The 22,526-nt window shown below is 34.8% G+C and overlaps 1 protein-coding gene across 1 annotated transcript in view; it reads right to left on the bottom strand.

Moving 5' to 3' along the window:
* Window positions 1–22,526, bottom strand: part of LOC140169454 (uncharacterized) — a 105,016-nt gene that overhangs the window by 36,545 nt on the left and 45,945 nt on the right. The window contains exon 2 of the mRNA XM_072192717.1: window positions 14,132–14,200. The gene's annotated coding sequence lies outside the window, so the exon portion shown is untranslated. The remainder of the gene's footprint in view (window positions 1–14,131; window positions 14,201–22,526) is intronic.

Here is a 22,526-nt window from a genome sequence, read left to right as displayed (position 1 = left end):
GCACATACTTTATAGGGTTTACTTCCAAATGGACAAGTTGTCAATAATTGAGAAACATTGTCACAGGCATGGGTACTCTTAAGGCATGAGTATTATAGTATTATATCTGAAGTACCGAAGCTACAAAAAGAGTAGAGACAGAACCCTCACATATACATATCCCGGGCACGTATTTATGTATTACATTAATGAGCCGCATAATACTAAACTCTAACCCTAATAACCCTAACAGGATTGCAGGTTGCGGCCCATTGTGGTTGCAAAAGGCACATTTTGGTCTTACACATACCAGCTCATACCACTAACACACCCCACACATCTATCATCCATCACATGTTACCTGCTACCACGAAATGAGCGTAAAGTCGCAATTTGGTAGCTTGAGACATCATGTGTGCTGAGTTGATGTACTTTGTTTGCTGCGCACATGTAACAAGCCCATAGTATGACCAAGAATGATCCATTGTGCTCCCATTCAGAAATGACAATACACTCATACGAATGGCTAGAACATGTGCTTGGCAATCGAAGAGCATTAACTCAGCAGCCAGGATGTCTCGAAACTACCTTGTGACTTAACGTTCTTTTCGTGGTAACAGGTCACACATTATTACCTGTACTACTTTTCAGGAACCTTTTTCTTTACATGTACGATGATAATTAACATTTCTCAGTTGCTTGAGACATCATGACTCTTGCCGACTACTGCTACCATTTCCTGGTAGTCTGATGACATCTGATGTATAACACGCACTTAGTCGTGACTGACAAACGTGGCAACATCCTTAAGTAGTGTCATTGATTATACATGGAAATGCTGCTTAATCAATCATAAATGTTCGTGAAACAGATTAACACACTCTATGCCACTTGCAAGGACTACAGACAAGTTGTCAAAGCACATTAATATATAGATGATTATTTTCATCATTTATCATTCACACTACATAATGATGATAAAGCATTAGAATACTTAAGTATACTTTATACTCCTTTAATATTTTAACAAGAACAGAAGAACTAGAATATTATAAAATTAAAGTATAATGAATTAAACCATTGAACGGTAATGAAACATGAAACCACAGTCAAAAACTTGTCATGGCGCGGCCAGGAAGTAGTCAATTATTGAATGCGTTATATTTCAATTATGAGTAATGAATGATTAATTGGACAGGGGTGGAAAAAAGGCGGATCTCTTGAAATTTAAAAGCTGCTATATTGAAATACGAGACCGCTATAGCAATAGCAGTAAATATACATTTGAGCAATTTATTGATACAAAAGTAGTAACTTCTTTGAGCGGGGCAATGTAACATGGTAACCAAGGTTATGTTTCTATTTAGGCCTCCAACAACGGCCCAATAAAGCATTCTTCATTACTACGTTCCCAAAGAATTAGCTACCAGCTATGTTCACCCCTATGCATCCTAAACAAAGACGTTAAAATTTAAAAAACACCCAATACCTGTACTCTATAGGTCTGATTTAAGACCTCATTTGTTAAGAATGAAAGAAACGGTGATCTGGAACCCAAGGAAGGAACGAAATCAAAATTTCGGCGCTAGTTATCTTGTTCGAGATAGCTTTGTGTACAAATCAATAGCGCAGGCTATGGAGCAAACTGCAACTTTTGAATTAATTGCATCTTCCTTGGATCCTCGTGTCTTTATTTTTTGAACGAGTTCAACGAATGAGGTCTTAAATCCGAGCTAAGAAGTCTTTTTAAAGATATACAAGGGTGAACAATAACTGGTACCTCATTCTTTTTCGCAATTTTTGATCAATTGTTACACCCCCACCCCGATTTCGCTGTGTACCCCCACGGCACGCTGTGTACCTTTTATTTGACGTAGAATATTAAATTCAACATGTCTTTGTTCTTTAATTTATTCATATTCTATTTCCAGTCAACTAAGTTTTTAACTTCTAACGAAACTCGATACTATATTTCCAACAGACATTCATCATCTAATATTAGTGATTTTCCGTCAACAAACATTCGTTAGAAGATAAAGGTTAATCAATTTATTGAATACGAATAGTTGAACGAATCTACACCGAATATTATAATGGCTCTTAACTTACGTCGTTCACTGCAGTGATGTTGATATACATACATTTCAGCATTGGTGGTTAATGGTACAAAAGTGCATATTTATAGGTCAGCCATTGCTTCATCCAATTAACAATACAGACAGACAACCAAGGTAATTGCCACTTTTATTATTAGGAACACGCCTAAATATATCAGGAATACCCCCAAATGTATTAGAACTACACCCAAATGCATTAGGAATATACCCAAATGTATTAAGAGTACACCCAAATGTATTAGGAATACACCCAAATGTATTAGGAATACTCCCAAATGTATTAGGAATACACCCAAATGTATTAGGAATACACCCAAATGGATTAGGAATCCACCCAAATGTATTAGAACTACACCCAAATGCATTAGGAATATACCCAAATGTATTAAGAGTACACCCAAATGTATTAGGAATACACCCAAATGTATTTGGAATACACCCAGATGTATTAGGAATACACCCAAATGTATTAGGAATACGACCAAAAAGTACTAGGGATGAACCCAATTGTATTACGAATACACCAAAATGTAAAACGAATAAACACAAAATGTATTCCGTATGCACCCATAACTATTAGGAATACACGCAATGAGCAGTGCAAATGAGAGCTACACCATTAAATCTACATGAGGATGCACTTGAATGAGAACGAACAAGGCTAGTTGGGATCCAAGGGTGTAGGCAATGTAGATATACAGAATGTATCAAAATGATTGGTACCCATAAATTTTGATGTTTATTGAACAGCCTGCATCTTCCAAATCTAACATTGGATTCTCTTGAAATGTCCAGAATACATAGTTTATGACTTGCTATACAATGTATCTATAAATTATGTGGATCATGTGTTGAATTTTTTATGTCCGACTTATCCGTTATCAATGGAAACTGATGGATACCACTCATTTTGATACAGCTTGTAGATAATTTCAGAAGATTATATTCGCATACGTATGCTAAGGCCTCTCAAATGCTAAGTTACTGTTCCCTTTTTGTATTTCAATTAACCAGCCAAGGTGTGATAAAAACAGTAACAAGAGTAAAACGAATTCGCCATGGGCTTTCACATCACAACATTGCTCCCACTTATAGAAGGTTGTTTTTAGTAAATTCTTGTATCTTTAACATTGATGGCAAGACTAATACTGATGTCATGAAAAGTAAAACAATTAGATAGCTCCGCAAGGAAAACAAAAGCTCATCATCGAAAAGTGCGCGGTTTGCGAACATTTAAGTTTTATTTTACTATAACAGCAATGTCGTATGTCAAATATTACTAGCTTCATATAAATTAATTGAAATTTGAGAATGACAAGCTTGATATATTTTAAACTTACCAAATATAATCTCAGTAAGTGGAGTCACACGCCATGTCGGATAGGCTATTCCATACACTTCTATGAAAGGCATGACCTTAATCTTCCACACAGGGAGTGTTTACCTAAATGAGTGATTCCATTTGATATCTATACCATATATGTCGGAGATTAAGGGCATGTCTTCCGTTAGGGGGTGTATGGATTTCAACTGGAATAGCCCAGTATTTCATTACCAATTTGATAAAAACAAATTTGATTTATGTGATGATAAACATTGAAATTAAAGGGATATGTCAACTTCTTGAGCCCACTTTATATAATATTATATTTCATTTCAAATTTCATTGGTAAAAGCGAAATTTAATAACAAAAAAGTTAAATCTAAAATGTTGAAATAATATAAAAATATAATAATAATATACAAAGAATTGCATTATATGTTCGCTTATCAACGAGAAAGAAATGTCTTATGCACCTTCTTACAATCATTACACTCTCTAGAAAATGAACAAGAGTCCATGGTACCTTAAAACCCCTATGTGGAAGATTAAAGTCATGTCTTTCATAGGGGGGTATGAACCAGCCTAGCTGACACCGAGTGTGACTTACATGCTGCGATTATAATCCGGTTAGCCTTCGGGATGTGGTTCCACAAGAGGGAACCGTGGATTGACTGCAGAAGCAATGACCGGGTGCTTGAGATAGCAGGTATGGAACTGACATCTAGACCTAACATCGCAAGTAGGAGAGGAAGAAGTAGGTGAGGAAGAAGATGACAAAAGTACACAAGCAATGTGTGTTGTGAAGAAAATAGAACTGAACTGAACACTAAATCGATTTTCATTTAAGATTTGCCCACAAATATAATTGACTTAAAATTAAATTGGGGTTCCTTTGACAAATTAAATTCAATGCCAAACTAATCATGTTTGATTCTTCAAGCAGTGTTGTACGCCGTAAATCCCATTCAAATAAGTAAAATGCATGACGTCAGGGTCTGAAATTTACTTCAAGGTGCATTATTCGTCTAAATGTTATTACGGCATAACCAAATAAAACTTCTCTTGATAATAACGAAGTCTGCAATATTATTTCTAGACTAATCTAATGTAAGTGTATAATTATATGTAAATTTGGACATTCATTTTGAACAATTTCTATGGTTAGTCATAGTCTTACACAGGCTTATTTCCAGATGTAATAAACCGAGCGAGCTCTTAGCTTAATCTTAAGTCCACCCTGAAACAAATTGACTTACTATCTTACTCAGGGTATGGTGGGCAGTAAAAATTCGCCGGTGGTGGTGTGTGTGGTGTTGGGGAGGGGGTTGGAGCTCACCGATTTTAATTTAATGTTTTGTTAATAGCCATGTCATAGCGCCAAAATATGGAGTATTTTAACAGCAAACACAAAACGTTTTCGACATTATTCGCAAGAGGTTATAAAAATGGTCAGAAAACATTTAAATATTGGGTTATATTAAGGGTATATAAAGGGCATAAAACGTTTTCACGTTTGATAATCTACTGCAAATATTGTAACATAATTGTGGTGACAAATTACTTGGCAAAAGTGTTTGCAAAAACGTTATCATGACCTTTATATTACCCGACATGTTAATGTTATTAAAACGCTTTTACCTAAACCAAAAGCCAAAATATAACTTATTTAAAACGTTTTAAAACGTTTGCTCGGATAGCGCCTCAATATGGAGTATGCTGGTACGCATATGGTATCACTGGATAGAGGAGATCAGTAGCTATACCAGAACAGTTACATGTATGGGTGGGGTGGCGCAGAAATCCATAAGGTGGGGTTGGTAAACACTGCTAGTAAATCGTGTAACAAAAAAACACGTTGGTAGGAAGAGAGTAAATTACAAACTTGCTTGCATTGAACTCATTCATGAAGATATTCTCTAAATATGTGCCTTGCTTCAAGATAAAAAGTCATTGACATCAGTGATATGGCCATACGAAACCTTGTCGTGAAAGTATTAAACCATTGCTAGTATTCCGGCATAATTAGTAATGATGTACAAGTGTCTTAAAATATATTTAATGATAATTCATTTGTACAAAAACAAAAGTATTAGATTTCGTTCAGTAACGCTTGCGACTGGACTATATTGGATTCATATAATCTAACAATACGACTGCAGGACCCTTTGCAACCTCGTAAAGTTGATCGTCAGCAGTATTGCATGGATATTTGTCTTCCTTGACCACGGGTGTTTTACGCATACAAATCACTATGTACTGTTTCTTCTGCAAACACCTGAAGCGTGTACAAGAATGGTCAAATGGCCAGCTAGAGGTCCCTCTGAGGATTAAAGTAATATTGCTGACTGAGTATGCTACTGGGTCTTATATATGGAATATCATAAGTACGGTAATGCTTTGATAACTTTAATAGATTCCCCTTGATGCTTTAAAGCCATATTGATTTCTGGATAACACATGGGACCGTCCAAAAGAAAACATCCCGTACAGTCCACAGTATACTGCCCAACCAAGATAAAAGGGCACGACTAAATTGTTAACAAAATTGCATCTCCACCCTTCAGGGTGTCTCTGAAAGAACTGTAACTTCTAAAATTGATTTGTTTGTTTGTATTTTAATATCTGACCCGAACAAGATTGGTGTAATCTTCTAAGCCTTTCAATAATTATGACAGTTCCTTTTGAATAATAATCACCACGGATTCAATACAGTAGATTAGTTGTTCATGAAGTATCAAGCACTGGATAATTAGTGGTATTCGGCATCAATTCTGCTTCTTTATGGCATTTAGATACTCAAACATTAACTTTCCTGACGGTGCAGTTCTGTCAGAGCATTGGAGCGTTCTAAATGATTTGACTCCTGAGGAGGTCAACATGAACCGTATGTCACAGATAGGACAAACTATACCTTTTCTGATTCCTTATGACTAGAGGAATAATTTATATAGTTTGATGACTTTTTCAGGTTCTTTTATTGGCCCAGACCAATTTTATCATGTTTATCAACAACTAAATATGTGCCGATTTGTTTGGTTTTACCCCAAAAGTACAATATGTTTGATATGCTGCACCATTCTGCAGTATTTTTAGGCTATTCCATTCGAAATTCAAAGACACCCATGGATGTCATGACCTTAATCTCCCACACACGAGGCGAAGATTTCAAATGGAGCTCTTGCGCTCATTTCGACATCAATAGTCATTTGAAAGAGCGTTTTAAGATCAAAATGCAGCTTGATTACAACCAAATTAGTGGTATTTTGTGCACATTTTCGCGCAATCATTTCGGGAATTGAGCGGGTGCTATTTTGTACCCAACTACCGATGCCCCTGGGCGCTACAACCCATAGTTACGCCACTGTACTCATCGACACTGATATTAGCATGTACCCATCTACCCATGCCCCTGGGCTGTACAACCCATAGTTACGCCACTGTACTCATCGACACTGATAGATTAGCATGTACCCATCTACCCATGCTCCTGGGCTGTACAACCCATAGTTACGCCACTGTACTCATCGACACTGATAGATTACCATGTACCCAACTACCCATGCTCCTGGGCGCTACAACCCATAGCTACGCCACTGTACTCATCGACACTGATAGATTACCATGTACCCAACTACCCATGCCCCTGGGCGCTACAACCCATAGCTACGCCACTGTACTCATCGACACTGATAGATTACCATAACACCTGTTCACCTGCTGAGTAATTCCAAATGACATCATAACATATTGTTCTGTCTGCGACTTTAAATCATGTCAAAGGCAGTGGATTGAAAAGGTTACACATAGCTTAAAATGTCATAACCACAGACATAATACAAAGAATCAGCTGAAGAATTTTTGGGAGTGATTTAAAGGCACAATATGTCAAATTATGTTTTTTAGAGTTACGAGTTTATTTCAGCAGGGACGTGATTTCTCTCACAAAATATATAATATAAAAGAATACATAATGTTAGAGAAAACTCGCAAGGAGCTAGACGAGGCATGGACCCTCTATAATCAAACAAAAGGAGCTGTTTACCTAATCACCAGAACAAATGATTAAACAATACAAGGTTATTGTTATAGCGTAGAGATTTTGGAAAAAAATGGCAATACAATTAAAATCACGATTACACAGTGAAATATACGAGCTCCAATTGACCAATTAAGTTTTAGTAAACTTGCTGACAGCTGATAGAAAAATAATACATTAATTCCTTATTCTTAAACACTTGAGAACGTTCCTGCAATCTTATTGGTTCTTACACGGGTCAGCGCGTAATCGCTATTTGAACCAATTGGAGGCGCATAGCAACAACGAGACTGATCGATTTTAAATCCTAGGTAGTTCCTTGTAAAATGTAGTATTTAATTTGATTAAAAATTGTAATACTTATGATATTTCTATTTGAATTGAAGTGTTTAAGAATGAGAATAGAGGTATTGTTTTCAGCCGCTGTCGTGCATCTATCGTCTCATATAACACGGGCGACATCATTATTTTTGGCGTAAAACAACTCGGCTTCGCCCTGTTGTTTTACTTAAAATAATGATGTCGCCCGTGGTAAATGAGACGATAGATGCACTCCAGTGGCTAAAACCAATACCTTTATTCTCTAAATATCATTTTTAAATCACAATCACAAATGTTGTTACTGCAATAATACACCCCAGCCATCTAATCCAATAGGCACCACATTTAAGAATGTATCCTAGTAATTGTAGCCTTGGTCACCCTTAATATTGTATATACGCTCGCATTTACATACAGCTTCATAAACCAGGTCAGCCTTTTAAATTAATAAATTCCATAATAATCCAACAATAAATTACAATGTACTTCAAAGTCCAACTTGAATTCAATTGACTTAACCTGATATATAATTTTATTACGTTGGATTTTCTTAAGATTGCAAATAAAGGCATACATCTTACGACCTCCAATCAGGTTACAGCTCTTAAGTCCATTATATTTGTACACTCATAAATTGACCTTTGGCGGCAAGTACTATTAATACTATTGTTATTTTAAAATGTTATTATTGTTATTATAAAAATTCTTATATTTTCTCACATTTCCAAGTGGTGCATTAATATTTGTCTTTTCGCTTTTTAATTACAATTGCATCCCTCAGTCTGTTTAATGGTCTATTCCAGTTGAAATCCATACACCCCCTATGGAAGACATGACCTTAAATTCCCCCACAGAGAGTGTGAATTTCAAATGGGTTTACTCATTCTGGTAACCCATTACGAATTTACATCCACTGTGTGGAAGTCCATGTCTTCCATAGGGAAGTTTATACATATACATAGGAGGTTTTGCTTCAAACATGTTCACTAACCGGTGATAATTACCATATCCAATGAATATATTTTTTTCAGTGTTATTGATTGCTTAATATAACTGATAATTCCCTTGATACTACTGGTTTTTTAATGTTTGTTAATAAATTAAGCAAATTAATTATTCTGCAATGCATCAGTCATGGAGACCAATTTGCTGCTCACTGACCAGGGCTATTTTAATATAGCCCGTGGCTTTACACGTAATGTTTAGAAAGCATGAAATTTAACAGATTTGGTACGACCCAGTTTGTCCATTCTCTAATGCTTGGTTTGTCAAGATGAAGTGATGTCAATTTGATGTGGATTTCTGAGCTACCATTATATCGTGTATTAAACAAGGCAAAGGTAAATAAATTACGCCATTGGAAATGGAATTATTACTTGTACACACATGACACCTCATCCATTAACCATTATTTTATTTGGTTTGAAAACAAATAATTATCTTGTTGCTTCAAAGGACCACTTGGTGATTCGTACGTCTTCTTTTTAGGATAAATCAATAGATATCAAGTTCAGTTGATTCAAATATTACATTCGCGAGCTATAGTTATATATGTATTACAGCGCCCATAGGTCATCATTATTTTGTCATTTCTGTCTGCCGACATACATAAACTACAAATTGGACAATGTCATGGTCAAATGAACAAGTCGGTAAGAATAGTTATGCGCACACAAATTATGTAGTCCATGATGTTTGATTTTATAAATATAAAATTTTTTCTGGAGTAATCGAGTTGGGGAATACTACTACTACTACTACTACTACTACTACTACTACTACTACTACTACTACTACTACTACTACTACTACTACTACTACTACTACTACTACTACTACTAATAATAATAATAATAACAATAGTAACAATAATAATAATAACAATAGTAACAATAATAATAATAATAATAATAATAATAATAATAATAATAATAATAATAATAATAATAATAATAATAATAATTATAATAATATTAATAATAATAATAATAATAATAATAATAATAATAATAATAATAATAATAATAATAATAATAATAATAATAATAATAAATTTCAGATTTCGAATATGGCTGTGGATCCCGAAGTGCCCCATTAAGTAGTTCATTTTGTTAAGTGTTTTAAGTACAAGACGAATACATCGATTCATTACAAAATCTGAACTACAAGCAAACAAAATAAACCAACGAAGCAACAAGAAAATTTTCCATTACCGATTTCAATGTCTATATTATAGTAACCCACTATGTCGGAGTGCAAAGTATTTGCTACTTCGCTCCGTTTCTGTCATTGGCAATTTCCCAATAGATCAACTACAAAGGATAGACGGAAAGTAATCGTTATCATTGAACAATATATGAATAGAAGTCCGATTACCGAATGATGAGAAATAATAGGACACGGCTTGGCCAACTGGGTTACCAGGCGTAGATGAGACAGATAGCATGGAATACAGTCTGTTTCAGATTTTAAGCTTTAATAAGCAGGTGCAATCTGAAATAAATCTGATTAGAACAAACATCCGTACAAATAATAGTTACTGGGGTCATTCAATATGTTCTACCTATACTCTTATAACTTTGGTTTGTGAATGGTAGCTTATTATACATTGGAATATCACAGACACTTGATTCCAAATGTATATTAATACCTTTTCCACATTTTTCCATATTACGAGATTAGCTCAATATGCAGGTGTTATGATTATACTAGCAGATTATAACTGACACACCATCAAATGTGTCACCAAACATTAAGATAAACAGCTACAAAAATGCTTTTTTTATCTTTAAAAACTTATCCCAGCATTCAATTTGCACTGTTCTATCTAATGTATTTTAAAATGTATTGTTTTTTTTTTTTTTTTTTTTTTTTTTTTTTTTATGTTTTAAGTTTGACCCTGGGCCAAACTGAAAAACAGTGTTAAACTGAGTTTTGTTACCCAGGCAAAAGAAGTTTTAATAAATAAATAAATAAATAAATAAATAAATAAATAAATAAATAAATAAATAATGGTCTTACAGAGCATGAAAATATGCTTGTGGATCGTCTGTATGAAATGAATATTTTAAGTTGCGTTTGAGAGCTGAAGGTTAACACCCAACCACTTTTTGTCACTTGCTATTTTCAAATTGGTTTCCTCGGTGTTTAATTAAAATGGTGTAATTTCCAGTTAGCATGGTCAGCTTTTTTCAAATACAAATAATTTCTGTATAAATATCTTTTTTGGCATTTTTTAGAAAAACAGTAAATTTGATTACAGTTCTTATCTACTTTTATCTGTTCTTTGCTAATTGCTAGGTTTAGAGTGGTGCAGATTGTTTTTGTCATTTTTACATAATTTTCAATATCTTTCCTTACGTCACCTAAAAGCCATCTAAAGGGACTAAATCGCATTTATGGTCTCTTCAATTTGGTCTACTCGTGTGTTATTTGCGGATATATGAAGAGATTTTCTCCGGGTCCTAAATCCTGGTTTCATCTTTACCTCGCTTACAAAACCGGAAAATGATATTAAAAGTCAATTTTTTCATCAGCTAGATAAGATCATGGGTTATCATCATGGAAAATACATTATGAATAGGCTGCTACTTGCAGAAGCTGAGATTAATGGAGGTAGAACTTTTTGAATGACCTTGTATTTAAGGTATTGAATATGTAAGCAACACTGTTGACGAACACGTCGAACAGTTTATGCAGTGTACAGAATTGCAACTCTTTAACTATTATTAAGTTGGTGGTCCGAACTTTCTATTGTTCAAAGGATCCAAATCTCAATATAACAACTCTCTCCACGTGGGTGTCGTCATTTTGTAAATTCAAAATGTTAGAATTGTAATCTGTCATAACCATTATTTGAATTCAGCATGAAAAATTCATAAAAAATGCAAACAAGCATTTAGGATTTAGTATTTAGGAAGCAATGTTAGACTTCTACGCTACTCAATTTTAGTACACTCACCGGAGTGCTTTCACTAAAATTGAGTAGCGTAGAAGTCTAAAATTGCTTCCTATTTACGTTTACCGCTACGTATGAATATACATCATTATATGCCTAGTATTGTTCCAGTGGTTCTTAATTAAGATAGCTCTTGATATTGTGAACAAATATCTCAAAACCTGGACTTTTTATGGCAGTTAGCATTAACTTACCTAATGTGAATCTAAACTGAATATGAATTCACATACTTTTGCTGTGGATAATCAGTTTCCAATAGCTTGTCTTGTAATTGTAAAACCATTTATGTTAAACTCAATTTCCTTTAGTATTGATTATTCTTTACCAAACTTTCAGCATTTTGTATTCCATTTATGGCCCGTAGGTTTAGGAACATTCATTATTGCCTTAAAATGCACACAATTATTATACGAACAACCTATCTTCGACAATTAGAGGAGGGTCAAACTTAACACTCAGGCACTGATATCTTTAATCTCTGAGACACGCGTTATAATACCAACAATATTGGATTTCATTCTATTTCGTGTACGGTTGAACCCTCGTTACCCCTAAGGTTCTACATCCGGGACACTCAAACGGTTGTGCTTACACCCAAATGACTTTAGTTAATCGTAGATCCCTTAGAATAATTTCACAAGAGCAAATAATGGTTGACTTTGATGAGCGCTATTACCCCTGAGTAAGATGGTGGGATAAATCACTAAAATGAGCACAGACAACGGATATGGAGTTTAAACTTGGAATATATTTCGTTTTATATAACAGAAAATCCGATGAAAATTGCGTAAGTTGATTTTGTGCTGATACTTGTCTATACTTCTGTAAACATGGTAACTAGGGCTTGCTTACAACATTACTTCATAGTAATGTAATATGGGAAATGTGTATACTTATTTTGGACAGAGGGGGACAATAGAGGGTGTTTACATTCGAAGTTTGTGTCACAAAAATGGCTCAGTTTGAATGTTTGTAATCTATACGTTACCGACGTCTGCAGCAAAAATAAACTTAACGTTATCATTCATGAAGAAGTACTAGTATATGCACCGGTCAATAATGCGGCAATTCCAGTTCAAATTCATATACCCCCTATAGAAGACATGACTTTAATCTCCTGCACAGGGAGTGTCAATTTCTCACACCCTGTGTGAAAAATGGGGTGTATGGATTTCAATTGGAGTAGCCATTTTAAAGACTAAAATTGGATTATATTCCATCAGCTGAAATGACCTGATATTGCCATCGCATATATTGACACGCATGGATATCAATTTTCAATAACCCCATCATGAATCTGGAAGGATTTATTGATTCCAATTTCAATTAGATATAAAAAAAGAAGAAATTGACTATTGAAATTTACTATGGAAAACGAGTACACACACATATCTAATTTGTATAAAACCTGCAAAGGAGAACCTGAGGAATTTCAACCGACACAAGGACGTTATACACGTGACACACTCACAGCTCCTGACCGTAACCAAATCGATACTAAATTTTGTTACATTTACACAATTTTAAGAAGTGCATTAAAATGCTTGGCTCCGTTTGTTGGTCATAATATTGCATTCTAGATTATGCTTTCAAATCATGCGTGATATTATACAAGCTGACATATGAGCAATAATATGTGCCTTTACTGTCTGTACAGTTATCGGAGATTGTATGTCAGATACCATTGCAGATCTTGCCTCTCCCCCGATGAGAGAGATTAATACTTTCATTAGACAGCAGACACTTGCGATGACAGCATATTATCTTAAAACAAATGAAGCTAACATTTGTTCTGGAAAAGTTTGATAGATAGTTGATCACCCAGATGAGCAAAGAAAGAATAGCCGTGAGTGCGACGTTATTAATAATTAAAAGAAACAGGAAACTCGTGTGGTATGATAATATTATAGCCTCAAACCGTTAAAAATCAGTTAACTTCGTTCAATCTCCAGGATCACAAGTTATGCAAATATTTCATGCTCCAGATGAAATGGCTAAAGATATTTGCCAATACGAACAGGTGGAACATTGCGAATTGTCTATTTGCAATACAAAATTAGTACGCTTAGAAAAGTAATTGAGGTCATCCATCAAAGTGAGATATTTGGTTTAGTCGTGGCATGAAAGCATAGCGCAGACGAAACTTGTTATATTACATTCTGAATTCTGTCACTTTGAAATTAGACACTATCTTTTCAAAAAAAACCACAAACGATAAATCATCTTAATTTAAATTGTTTTTGACACCTGATTCGAAGATGAAGGACTTGAAACATCGTTGTAGATATAATTCTAATTAAGTAGTCCAAAGAGATACTCATGTAGGGATAAAGATATTGGTGTTTGAATATGATTTCAAAAACACCTACCTAATGTATAGGAAAATGGCGACTTACCAAGTCACAAGATGTGATTCAAGTTTATATACTTGATTGGGCGGGTGCGCTGTCGATGTAATGGTTCACCTAAAATGAAAACAAAAAGAAATATGATGGTAAAAATAAAATAAAAGAGATCGTGGCAACAATGTTATATTGTCTGAAAGGTAACAACTTTACTTGGTGTCTTTACTAATTCAGGCTCAAAAGCTGTGCTGAATTAACGAATTCGTCCAGAAAACGAGTTGGGCCACATTTGACATTTTCGCGCATATCAAGCTTGCATTGACTTTCACGATGAAATGCATTTTTAGTTTATCCTTGTAAGAGAGCACGAAACACTAATAGGATTAGAGTTAGGGTTAGGATTATGGTTAGAATTTAGGGTTAGGGTTAGGATTAGGGTTAGGATAAAGGTTACGGTTAGGGTTAGGGTTAGAATTAGAGTTGGGATTTGTTTGGTATTCTTTTACACGAATTAATTGCTTTTCAGACAAAAATAAAAGGACCCATGGCGTAAATGTGATATGCAAGAGAATCAGTAATATCTGGGTTAACACTTTACTTCTTTCCTAGTTCAGGTTCAAACGCTATCCCTAATTTTACTTAATCGCCCGAGTTGGGTCACTTTGGGCCATATTTGCACATATCAAGTTTGTACCTCGTAAAATAAATTCGCATTCTTATCGTCAAAGATCTCAGAACAAAACCAAATGTTTTCATGTTTGTCTTTCACAAATTGACATTATGAAAAATTAATAAATAATATGATATTTATTTCAAATTTATAAATTAAAATAGTACTTCAAATGCCCTATTGTTTAAAATTACCCGTCTTTTTTTAAGAGTACCGTCCAGGTGGTTCATGTTTCAATCCGATTCAGCCACTTTTGCTACACAAAGACATGAAAGTGGCCCAAGCTGTCTTAGGACTACTTTACACAGCTGGACATATCTTCGCTTGTAGACCACCAGTTTTATTGAAATAGAATTTATGTAGTAGCTTAAGCAATTACCATGACGACCATGTAAAATGTAATAAAATCAATAAGTGGTATCTTGGCCTAATACTATTTTCTAAATTGTATAAATTTTGTGTTACAACTTATATATATTTTATTAACGTTAACTGATAGTAAAATAAGTAATTAAGGCAAACTCTTTCCACGAAAAATGCATTAAAATGAGTTCAAGTATTTATATTTTTGTGTAGATGTTCTTAAGAAAGCTCTTGAATGATATCTTAAGAAAAACTTGGACTTTTTATGTTGAAGCCTATGGCTATAGCACACAGAGCATTAAAGAGGCAATTATTATTTATGCAGTAAATATGTCTTCAATTTAGTAGTCTCTGAATACGGTCAATTTATTTAAAAGTAGACAAATTCTCTAATACACTTGACTCACTCGCTTTGAATGACAACGGTGACATAGACGCCGTTTTTCTTGTCAATGGTAAACAACAGTCGCTTGTTTAAGGACAAGGACCTGGTGTAAATATTTGGGCAAAGCACTTGACATGCTTGAAGCCTGTGTCATACCATGACCATACCAGGGAGTATAGATGCTAACGATCTTAGTTTGGTGAAAACGTTAGCGAGAGTAAGACATCGATATTTGCTCATTGGGTGGACAGTTAATGAACACTTCAATTGAATTGTATCACATTAACAATGTTTTTACTCCAATAATTACACCCGGGGGGGCCACTCAAATATAATGATGTAAGCATGCGTGACCAAAAAAACGCGTGAAAAGGGGTGTTTTTTCTTGGTTGAGCACGTTACGCGCGTGACGCGTTAAGGGGGTAAAAAACGCTGATTTTCATGAAAAGGGGTAGTTTTAAAATCGTTTGTAACGCATTTAGGGTACCATTTTAATCCGCTTTTCAAATCTGCTGACACTCCGATCCCGGAAAGTTTATTCACTCGCCGGAATTCCCCATTCGTAGAAATGTTTACAGTATACTCCAAATCTAAAGTGTCATGGTCTTATGCAAATATTTCATGATGTGTTACATGTGATTTAATCATGGCCTCGTACTTCTATGTAAAATACCGTTTAGAATAAAAAACATGCATATTCATTAATGACGTCATATAAAATTTGATGGGTAGGCCTATATAGTTCAGTGGACAGACGGATCGACGAAAATATCGTGTGTTGGCCTACTCACCGAAATCATCCGAATTTCAAAAAGATTTTCAGGACTTTATATAGATTCCTCATGCATTATTTATTAGGCCTACTACTGTAGTAGATTTGTGAGTTTTCTCCACTGAAAAATGTAAACCTTCTCTGTATTACTTAATGAAAATTTGCGGTAGAAAGCATGGAAAGGGCACACGATACCGGGACACGATAATCAAATGTGCCGAATTCGGAATCAAATACAACGTGAATACTGAAAACGTTGCTTCTGTATAAATTACGTTGTATATAGTCACGATTATCGCACTTTCAGTTTCCCACGCGTTTGAACGGGAATTGGATTGCGTACTTTTTCGATGTCTAGTGAGCAAATTTTTTCAATATTTTGAGAAAATGATGTCAAATTTTCTATTCTATATTGTTTGGTAATAATGTCTTTTGCCAATAGTATGTTTAAAGTTATGTAATTTTGTGTTTTTGATCGCAAAGATCGGATATTTTCGTTCCCGATTCGAATTCTGAACCCTTCGCTAGGGTGCCGATTTCGGCAGAACTTTGACGATAATTTTGCCTTTTGGACACTAAAATGCATTCGATCCTTAATTTTGTTTCAACCGAGTCTTAAATTAGCAAGCACAATAAGGTTGGTACCACTTTTATATACATTGATAAAATTTTAAAGATTTTTTTTTAGTTTCTAACCGGCGCAAATCGTTAAGTGTGTATTTCCCATTGACATCCAAAATGGGAAATACGAGTCTGATGGACATAGGAACGGCGTCCATGAGACTCAGCGAGTCTAGTTGTATATTGGTATTTTATATTCTCACAAAACTACTTTATACGAGAATCCAGCAGATTCACATAACAAGCTACGAATCTGTAGGCATCACATACACTCTGAATTCATCGTGTCATTATTTATGGGTCATATCCAAGAGGGGCCTGTTCCACTCTGGGCCTGTTCAATGACATGTTAGTCCAAAAAATTGTTCTCAAGTTGTCAAAATCCATCAAAACTTGTAAAGTGGGATGTATACTCAAACTTGTTCAGGGGGTGAAAATTAGACAAAAAACTTGTTTAGGGGGTCAAAATTAGACAAAAACTTGTTTAGGGGGTCAAATTTTGGGGAAAGCGCGCTAAAAAACTTGCTTAGGGGGTCATTTTGCTCACAGAGGAAAACTTGTTTAGGGGGTGTTCAAAAAAATTTGGTCACGCATGCGTACACTGTCATATTTGAGTGGCCCCCCCCGGGTAATTACAATACTTCCAAGTTACATGAAATACCTATTCGCCGCCAGAGTCACTACTTGAATTTTAGTAGCAGTACTATACTGCAACATGTCCAATTTAAGCGATTTCAATGTCCTGCAATTGCAGAGCTACTCCAATTTAAGCGATTTCAATGTCCTGCAATTGCAGAGCTACTCCAATTTAAGCGATTTCAATGTCCTGGAATAGTATTGACATTTGTATTGTTATGTCTATTAGTTTCATTTTGTATGAAGTCCTTTATGATAAAAACGATCTGTTTACCAAGCAATGCTTTGACACAGATCAAGTGGACAGTGACTCGTATACATTACGTTCACATTTTGCTTCAGTTCCTTGGAGATAAAATGGTGCATGCTGTTTCAGAGTAGTGTTATTTTTCCAAATTATTCTTAAATTCTCTATTTAGAAAGAATATATATTTAGAAAGAATATAGTTGGTCGATGAAAAGAATACATTTTTGGGGAAAGGAACTTGCTCTGAAACATTATAGCCTACAATTTGACAATATGGTTCGTTTAGTTGAGTAGTCTTGGTCGATTGTTTGACGTAGTGTACATGGTGTATGCACTTAGTATTCGTAGGTAATGGCTAAATGACATTCTTAATGCTAATGACCAACTGTTTTAATGCTCTGCGTGCTAACCATAGGCATCAACATGAGTTTTGAGATTTTCTCAAAATATCAAGAGCTACGCTCGTATCTCAAGAATCACTGATTCAATACTAGGCTTGTTTGTACTCATTTTAATTCATTTTCATGCTGGTTCCAAATATGACAATGTACAATTCGGATTGTAATGATCTCATTCACATTGTCAACTTAAAACCTCCATTTAACAGTAATAAAGCTGAAAGGATGACCTCAAGATGTGAAGCATGAGTTTTGATATCCAGCACAGCTAAAGGTCGTTATTTAAGTGAACAAGAATCAAAGGATGAAAGAACCGTGTCCAGTATTGAGATGCAAGTATATAATGATTCAAAATTTTCGATAAGGATCATTTAATGCTTTGGACACAGCTCTATGCATTACTTACAGGTAAATAACTGCGTATTGCTTGTTGAATGTGATATTTTACAAAATAATGCACGCGAGCGTACTGAGATGTCGATGCACCTAATGCACGAGCCCCGCAGGGGAAATGCATTTTTAACCTTTATTTTTTGAACCATTTTCATACACTAGAAAAAAATCCCTGATTTTTGCTATTCTTATAACAAAATTGACGGAAAATACGAACAAATATATAAATGCATCAACCCGCAAACAAAGTTAATCAACCCACGCGACGCGTATGCGCTCGAAACACTTCGCTTTGTACGCGGAGTGCATTATACACAATAAATAGCATCCTCGTACTTTTCTAACCGCTTTTTTCTGGTTGGCTGTTATGATAAAGGAGTGTATGAACCAGCGATACATCACAAGCTACACGGTCTAAAATTTTAATAAGAATATTAAAGATATGAACCATTCAGCAAAAAAAACCAGAAAATGATTTGTTAACTTAAAAGTAAATACTAGATATAGACATAATATTTGGTGCTCAGAATTATAAGGAAAATATTATCATGGGGATTGTTTGTTTTTTAAAACTCTAGAACTACGAAGGGGAACCAACCCACGAAGAATTTTCATGCGTCATAAAAAAAATACGCGTATTTGGACCCCGGCCCCCCAACTCAACACAAAAGTTGGCAACCATGAGAGTTACCAAAAAGCGCAGAAAAGGGGTAATTTTTTTACCAGTAGCAAGGACCGCGAAATTGGCAAAATAGGGGGTATTTAAGTTGGACTGTCCGCGAGATTTGACTGTGAAATCAGCAAAATAGGGGGTATTTAATTTGCACTGTCCGCGAAATTTGGATAAAAGGGGTACTTGAGAAAATCTAGTAATTTTTTGGCAATATTTAGTGTCATTGAAAAAGGGGTGTTTGAAATTCTAGTCATTCAAAATGGGTGTTGGAAATTAAAACCAAAAAAAAGGGGTTGTTTTTGGCCCAATTTTGTCCTCGATTTTGTATAAAAAAGGGGGTAAATTTGATGAAAAATCATTGCAAAAGGGAGTGTTTGAAAGATTTGGTAACTCTCATGGCTGCCAACTTTTGTGTTGAGTTGGGGGCCGGGCTTTGGACAACTATCATAACTAGTACATTATTCGAGTTAGATTTATCAAGATTTTGTGACACGATGTTTGAACGTTTTTATCTGTCGGAATAGATCGCATCAGGGAAGCAAATAATGAATAAGCATGCGGACAGACGAATCTATGACAGCAAATGTATTCATATTTCCACTAAGGTTGAGTAAAGAACCATTAAATACAAAGAAATTGAGCTCTGATATTTTATATGGCTTTTATTGTATGATGGAAGTGGTGGTGTTTAATACTTTGAAAATCTTGTCAATTTTATACCAAAGTATGACACAAACGTTGCAGATATACTGGTGATTCTAACATGTTGAGCAAGTATTTCTTTTGCTGCTGACCCTTCCTTTATTTTGGTTATCAATTACTAACTGGTGTATTTGCCATTTTTAGATGTTCCTGTGTTATATTAAATATTCTGTCATTGTAGTACTTTGCTTTTGTAATGCTGTAATACTGTACATACATACATCATGAAATGTTTAAGAACCCCAGTCAAACTTATAAACTTATGTTTTATTCCTACCAATGTAAATATAAAAGCTCTGCTATAAATTCTGCACCGTAATTATATTTGATCCAATTTGCACCTCTCTATGCTGTTAAAATTCGTTTGTATTTCAATGGTTACAAATGAAAAGACTTGTGCCTAATACGTAAGTGCATTAATTTTAAAACCCTCTCCACGCGGGTGTCGACTGCAGACGACAAGTTTCAATTTTAATTCTACAATTTCAGAATTATAAATTTCCATGACCATATTTGGAATCAGCATGACAATGCATTAAAATGGGAACAAGCAAGCCTATTATTTGATCAGTGGTTCCTTTGATAGGCCTTTTATATTTTAAGAAAATATTGAACAGTTGGATTTTTTAGTGTTGAAGCCTATAGCTAGAACGCAGAGCAATAAAACTCGAGTTCAGATGCAGGGTAAATACACCATAGCAAGTCCAAGCTGTTAATAAGCTTGCATATATATTACAAGATTATTTCACAAATGCAATATATCAAAATGTAAATATAGTAGAAATGTGAAATTCATTGATTACCATTTCATGCTTTAGATTTGAATAACTGCAGGTGCCATCGACAAATAAAATTGTCACCAGCAAATACCTCTTTAATGCCAGCTTTCTAGGGTGTTGTAACTTAATTTACAAATTCTTTACAATTTATGGAGACTTTGTGTAAAATTATATTTGTATAATTGCACCAGACGATCAACAATTACTTGATAATAAAATATCATGAATATTTCAAAAACATTGCATACTGTAATTCACACTGTAAATTAAAATTGCAATACTATTTATCGAAGTCTCATTTTAACCTATCATATAAGCGATTTTAAAAGTAGGCCTATTCTTAAACACTTGAGAAAATTTCTTGCAACCTTATTGGTTCTTACCCGTGTGATATGGCACGATATCACACATTTTAACGCACCTGTCGACTCGATACTCGTACGCGCTATTTGAACCAATACAATTGTTGACGACAAATATAAATATCAAAACAGGAACTTTGATACGAGAGGCAAAAATACCACACTGACGCGATGATCTCAACTCTTTTGGTCCATATTATCAACCTTTATATCAACATAAATAAACATTATTTTTTTATCAGGTTCGCCGTCGCAAATAATAAAGGAGAAAAGCAGAAAAAGTGATCCCGCCTGTGAATCGAACCCAGGACCTCAGGTTTACGAGACTGTGCCTTAACCACTCGGCTGGTTAAAATTCGAACCTGAAAGCGGTCACTTTGACTTATCTCCTCCCGCAAATAGCCCATAGTTGCTAAGGCCGTAAAATGCGAGAAATAAATTGCCATCCTCCCTGTGAGGAAATATAACACGGAAAACAGTGGCTTTATATCAACATATTCATAGAAACATATTTCTGTCATTTATTCCATTTTATCCCTAAATGGTAAGTATGCATTTTACACCCGGTGGCAAACTACTAATGCAAACCAATATTTGTAAGATTTCTAGAATAATAACAGTAGATATCAGGTTTCTTTTTCATTTTTACCCAAACTAAGAAAGCGAAAAAAATGTATATAGCGCCTAAATCGTGAATATATTATGTGTCTCACAGAATCTGATCGGCTAATTAATCACCGAATCCTGAGATTTATTTCAAAATCCATTTTTCTAAAATAATGCAGCATTTTAAGTCACCTTTTAATGTTTACCATTATTTATAAAAAGTAAGAATTTTGAAGCCCCCTCTTCAACCAATCTATGCTGCAAGGGAGATTTTAGCTTCGAGAATGGTAAAATAGGAAACTGATTTAGCTAAAATTGTAGAAAATAATAACAGCACTAAACCTTAACCTGCAAAGTGAGTGTATTATACATGATCGTATTAGGTTACGCCTATAGCCAAGCCATAATGGTGTTCGCATTTTATATATCGTGGCAAGATAAGAACATGATGATGATATGGTGTTAACATGTGGTTTATCCATTTAGTAATATGTCGTATAATATTGTATTGCAAACATAATCTTTATAATATGACAAGACTGACCTGCGTTTACTCGCTAAGTCAATGGATGAGAGTACTAAGAATCGACAAGGGGCCTTCTCAATTAGTGGAATGGACTGTCCACTGATGTCATCAATTGATATATCAAACGAGTGGAACGACGAAACACGCACTGTGAAATACGGTTCAACTGGCTTCAAATAAGTAATGATCATCCTTCATAGTGACTGAATATAAGCACATCTGTATCATGTCCAACGGCAAAGCTCACTGACCTCCACTTAATGATCATATGTCAAATGCTGACATAATATCATGAAGTATGATATTTGTATGC

This window comes from Amphiura filiformis, chromosome 1, assembly GCF_039555335.1.
Source record: "Amphiura filiformis chromosome 1, Afil_fr2py, whole genome shotgun sequence".
Taxonomy (NCBI): Eukaryota; Metazoa; Echinodermata; class Ophiuroidea; order Amphilepidida; family Amphiuridae; genus Amphiura; species Amphiura filiformis.
This window is presented reverse-complemented; position numbering and strand designations above follow the sequence as displayed.